This window comes from Montipora capricornis, chromosome 1, assembly GCF_036669925.1.
Source record: "Montipora capricornis isolate CH-2021 chromosome 1, ASM3666992v2, whole genome shotgun sequence".
NCBI classification, from domain to species: domain Eukaryota; kingdom Metazoa; phylum Cnidaria; class Anthozoa; order Scleractinia; family Acroporidae; genus Montipora; species Montipora capricornis.
In genome coordinates this window covers 7,915,111-7,921,546 of record NC_090883.1, presented here as the reverse complement: position 1 = coordinate 7,921,546, position 6,436 = coordinate 7,915,111, and positions in this window count along the sequence as shown.

The window sequence follows — 6,436 nt, the reverse complement described above, 5'->3', positions numbered from 1 at the left end:
CAACTTAACATAGTAAAAGGAAAAGTGCATTTCCCTTCACCAATTTTACCGATAATTCAAGTTTACTTACCAGCTCTGGTAGCCGCAGCTACGCAAGTTAACAACCTTCAAATATATCATTTTTGATCTTAGAGAAACAGACCAAGGAGGGTGGCAGGGCTGAGGTAAGCTTTCTTGCAAACCTGCCGAAAATGAAGATGTTTGCATCACTGTACTGTATCGAGAAAGGGGTAAAAAACCATTTTGCTAGCCGCCCACAGGTGCACAGTTATCCCTTTTTCTTTCATTTATTATATCATTAACATAGTAAAAGGAAAAAAAGTGCATTTCCTTTCGTCAATCTTTACGATAATTCTAATGAAATATCTAGTAGAGTAACAGTTTACTTATCGGCTCTGGCAGCTGCAACTGAAGTGGCACTCGCTTTTTTTCCAGAATTTGCTACTGTGAGAACATTAGCAGCGGAAACAGTTCTGAATGGAAAGGAAAAAAGCCATTTCAGAGTTAACTGTCAATACCCAGAGAATAGGAATCACGCTAAAATTAGAAACCATAAATAGTTTTACTGACGTACTTTATTCACTTTATCTCAGAGATAAAGTGGAATAAGTATGAGCTATTACTGGTATTCTGTTTTGTCGTTGCCTTTCATTTTTGTTCTAGTCATAGGTCCTCCAGGCATCATATCATGTAATCTTATCAGAGCTTCTAAAGATATGCCAAAAATTGCAATACAGAGAAAAAAGCAGCTCTAAGCAAATTAAAAATAAACACTCAGCTTTAAGTTTATGTCTCTCCAATGCTTGACTAAAACAACTGCATAGCAGCCAGTGTGGACCACAGCTATCATGATATGTCAAACCGGATTGAAACCAGTGAAGAGGCAGAAAGAAAACATTTTCCAAACCCTTTTCCACCTGAAAACGAAAAGCGTTGACTGTGTAAGAACTAAAGTTGAAGTACCATGGTCATGTAGCTGCGTTGAGCCACAGGAAGTGCGCAAAAAATGAAGCCTCTCTTATTTTTAGGTGAGTTAACCTAGGTTGAGGCTGCACTCCAATTGAAAACCAGTACCTGGTCAGCGGTAAAAAAAAAACAGCTGACCTCAGTGAGCTCTAAGCTTCAGCCCGCGATATGGTCATGTGATACTGGTAAGCGGACGCCTTGTTTTGACAGGTGTCAATTGATCAAAACATGAATGTCCAATATCAAAGATGTATACTGTAAACTAGTAAGATACTGGTAACATTGGCATACATAGAGGGGTGGACGGATGGACGTACGGAGCACCAGTTACATTGAGGTAATAAAAGGATAAGGGAATATATTCACCGAGGATGAATATATCATCGATGCCCGAACTCTTCCTCAACATACTATTGATGAAGTGCAGAAGCACAAACGTTTGCTCTGCCAAGGAAAAGTGATGAAGGGTTCAATTTATTCTGAATGTTTATCACAGTTAAAAATCCTTACCACAACATGTTCATATCTCAATTTTGCTTCCTGTTCTTCACTCATCAATTGGTTTTCCCAATTTGGGTCGCCTGTTTCCTGGCTTGTACTTTCATACATCATCCTAAAATCATACAAGCAGGTCGATTGCTAATCTGTAAAAGCGAACATTTGCTTGTAACAAAACCTATTTTGTTTTTCCATGGCTTTCTCGTTGATCCACACTTACAAGGCAGTGTAAAATTATCCCTCAGTTCTGCATGGACATCCTTGGCGTTTTTTTCCAATTCTTGTGATGCAGGTATGAGAGCAACTGCAGGACACTTCTGAGGGTCCAACATAGGTGAGGCGGGATGTGGGATATGAAAACTTTCAAAGGCAAGATGTGGGATGAAGATATGACGTCGAGACCGGGATATGCTCCATTTCCATAAGCGAGATACGGGATAGGATAGTTCTATGCAGGATAGTAAGTAACCTCAAGTGAATTTAAGAGCTTTAATTTGCTTGGAGAGTAAAAATTTCGGCTGATAGACCCTAAAACAATCCCCAGAAAACACGCAAGAAAAGTAAAATAGACCTTGCTCCGGTCATGCGATTTTCTGTGGTTTTCCTTTCGGAGTAACAATTGGCACGAGTAAGAAGTAGCCTTGAGGTCAAAGGGCCATCTCTTTCAAACACGTTGCATTCGTTGACGACACTGTCAACTTCACCAACCTCGTCTGAAACCTCTGACATAATAAACTGTGTTGCAATTTATTATCAAAATGAAAGTGTTAGAAGCAGTTTTCTCCATAAGGAAAAATTTTGCTAGGGATGGTACTCCAAGGAATAATGATGGACTTGCAAAATGCAGGCTATTTCAGCTCTCTGGTATCTGCTAAGAATTCAACAAGGTGGTATATGTTTGTGACGGCACCCAAACGATCTGTATCAAGATGTTCACAACCCTTAAGAAAACTAAAGAATTTGGCCTTTAAATAAGAGTATTGGAGATTCTCTTTCTGCATTTTCCATTCATAAAAAGCACCACGCATACGACATAACATTCAAGAAATTATTAAACAATGCTCATCTTTCTTTTGTCTATGCTGCCAAATTTTACTTCCAAACACTGACGTTATTTGTCAAACCAAAGTGCTGGCATTTCCTCAAATCAATTATCTCACATAAATACAACAACTTGTTTTAACATTGGGCAATTGTTTCTCTTGCCTATATACAGGTATGCTCCCAATTTTTCTTTCTTCTTTTTTTACACTAGACACTGAGTTTACTTTACTTTACCAAATTATCAAACAATGCCCATATTTCTTTTGCCTATGCTGCCAAATTTTACTTCCTTGTTTTTAAAAGTGTTCCCTGTATACATGTGGCATTTCCTCAAATCAATTGTGTCACATAAATCCAGTCTTAAACGATGGGCTAAAATGTTTCTCTTGCCTTATAACATAATGTATGTTTTTGAATTTTTCTTCCAGACACTGAGTTTCTTTGTCAAACCAAAGTGCTTGCATTATGTGGTTGTCTGAAGACAAGTGAAAGGGGAAAACAGCGAACTTCTGGTTGCTGTCCGCATCTGAAATACACAATTTCTCAAGCTCCGTACTACCTAGGCAGTGTTTACATGAATGGGGTTTCATTTGTAGCCGCATTGGTTTTCGATGTGCTTACTCCTTCTGTTCACACTACACAGATCTCGACTGTTGCTGAAATCGAGTCGATTTGAAAATGCTGCCAAAAGTGGAGACTTTTCAAAAGAACACGGTTTCGTCTGTCATGTGAAGTTTGAAACCGTATCGATTGTAATACGGTTACCATTTTGGTGCGAGATTTGCATCGTTTGATGCAAAATCGTGAATTTAGCGGGTAGTGCAGGGCTCTTGTGTAACACCACGATTTAGATTTTCTGGCGAAAAAAGTTCTGTTGAAACACTTCCGAACCACATTGATTTTGACGGGGCTTCCAAGTTGTGAAAATATGTCAATATGAAAGCGCATTCATGTAAACACTGCCTTACAGTGCATGTACAGTATACAAAAGTGCGGTCAAGAAATTTTGACTGTACATTTGAAGAAAATGGTAGATATTACATTTAAACAGAGTTGTAAATGTTGTAAATCTGGCGTAGATCGTAACCATGGTTTAAATAAAAAGCGAAATTTTTACCTTTAGGGCTACACAGGACAATCATCTTTGTTGCTATTTCACCTCTTCTCTCTTCTTAGATTAGGTTGATATTTCCCGCCCTTTTCGTGCCAACCAGATAAATATCATATAAAACCTTAAAGGAAAAATGGAAACTCGCAGACAAGCGTTTGTCATCCTTAAGTGACATAAAGTTACGGGTGAACCGTTGTTCTTTCGTAAAATTGGCTTAATGACACAATGGCGCGATCGTTCCCGTCATGGCCGAACGAACCCAAAGGGATGATACAATTCTTTTCATCTTTGCTCAACCAAGTGCACTTTCCAGCCAATTTTGCCTCCCGCTTTCCATTTTCTTGAAACACAAAACGTGGCAAACACGAACACCCATACTTGGCAATTAGCAATATGCCCCAGGAGAACTCCAAGAACAAAAGGAGTACAGGCAGATAAGTAATTCATTGCACTCTTGTCACGCAGTGTTACGTGACAAAAAAATTTGTTATTCGCAAAATTCAGTTAGCACATGGCACCTGCAAAAAATACAGTGGTTTGGCAATCAGAAAGAAAGACACAAAAGCCAGACAAAAAGACACTGTCGTTTTAAATAAATTAAGGAAAGTTTCAATATCCCATAAAATATTTTCGCAGCGTTCAAAGAATTTCGTCGTTTTTTGTTCTAGAATTTCAAACGCTGTTATGAGAATTTTTCAGTCACATTCTTTTATTTTACTAATGGGTGTTTCATTCATGGTAAAATTGCAACGTGCCAAGGAAGCATGGTTTTATAAAAAACAACTTTAAAAAGAAAATCCACAAAAGTAATGGAGGGTTAAGAGTTTTTAAAAGCTGGTTTTCTTGTAATTGATAGAGGAAGAGATTTACTGCCATAATTTATCCAGCAATAAAAGTGCATTGCTTCAAGGTTACTGGACTTCACTCGAACATTGACAAAAATATAATTTGCCTTTGCCTTGTCTACCTTGTATAAGCCAAAGGAGAACGTTTCCCATTCAGATTTTTGATAAGTTAACTACGCATTCTTTTTGATATTCACACAACTGACTTTTAATTCTCACAGTATCTAGTCAATGAGAAGAAAAAGTGACTCAAACCGACCAATCACAGTGCATGGGTGAGTCCAGGCATTTGCCTTAAAAATCTCGCCAATCGGCACAACTTACAGGAGTGAGTCAAGACCTTGCAAATGTCGTTTGTAAACATTCGTCGGGTCATTCTCAAACACAAGAGAGGGGCCAAGTGCCCTCTCCTTCAAAACTTTTTTAAGTTTTGCATAAAGCAGGAGGAAGGAAACTTCCTGACGACCGAGGAACTTTTTGCTGCCTACGAAAACGCAGTTTCGCTTGGACTGATGGGGTCAGTCTCAATGGCCAAACTAAGTTTTAATAAAGAAAAGCAGGTTCCGCCGGGTACGTACTTTAAAATTATGAAGTCATCAACGCTTGCATTAATAAATGTTCGATGAAACATTGTTCCAACTTTTAAGAACGGAGCAAGTAAAATGAATGGCCTCGTGATTTGTGTTTGTGCATTCTCCCTGATCTACAGCAATTTAGAAAAGCCATTGTCAGACACGGCTCCAAGAAAGATGGCCATTGCGCCCAGACGTCAAAAAACCGTCAGCGAGGATACATTGGCTGTGAAGTTAAGGCAGCCACGGCGGACTCACCAAGGGTATGAGTTTGGTGGTCAGCAGATGATTGAAATAGTGGAGCGGTTTATGACTCTAAATCCTTAACCACTTCCTCCAATTGAGGTAGCACTAAATGTCCTGTTCCATTTTCTAACCGGTCAGTAGTCACCAATTACACAGTATCATTTTTAATTCATATGCTTTCGCGTAGATTCATGACGTTCCAAGTGACCCCTGAGGTGCAGGCCGTTGTGCCTTTGCTAAACGGGATATTGAAAGAGGAGAAGTTGTCACGGTATACTGGGGAGCATGGTATCATTAGAAGAGGCAGAGGTCCATGAACAACGTTACAAGGGTCAGGGAAAGACGTGTGCACTAATGATTCTTGAAAGCCAACATTGACAAATCGCGTAAGTACTAAGGATTCAGTTGTCTTGTTGATGTAACCGTCCTAGCATAGACATCACTTGGTCGGTCTGGTGTAGGTCTAAAAAGCACTTCTAGTCCCTGTTTAACACAATTTAGAAACGTGTTTAGAAAGAATTCAAGTGCTAAATTATTTAGATGCAAAAACCACCTCTAACCATACTACAGTGTCCGAAGAAACCATTTCATACAGTAACCAAGTGAAATTATGACAAATGTAATATACCATTGTACACTGCTCTTGCCCTTGGCCTTACTGTAGCTAAAAATTTATGACAACAAATGTTCTTAAACATAATTCACGATGCTGTGGAACAAATTGCTCTTAGATGACATTGTCGCATTAACCGAGCGGGGAACTGGGCGCCATGAAACCTCCTTTCACTGCGCTAATATATACGATTAGACAGACTTGTATCTTCATATAGAAAACTTTTGGGACATTTGTGCGGGGGAGTGATTAGTCAGATTTTTTAAAGAATTGGCTCGGACCTTGGAACATGTGATATAGCCGGCTGATTCATTATCCAACCAAGCAGATTTTCCTTCTCTCTGATTTTGTGAAACTGGGAAAGAGAAACGAAAAAAGGAAGCTAAGATCGAGTCTGGGGGAACTCGGTCACATTCACACAATAAGAATTTCACGAGTTTGACCCATAAGAAATACCAGAAGTTAGTTACTTTTACATCATATTGTGTTTGTCAGTGCGGAGGCCCCAAATGACAAATCAACTCATTGACAAGGACTTCCC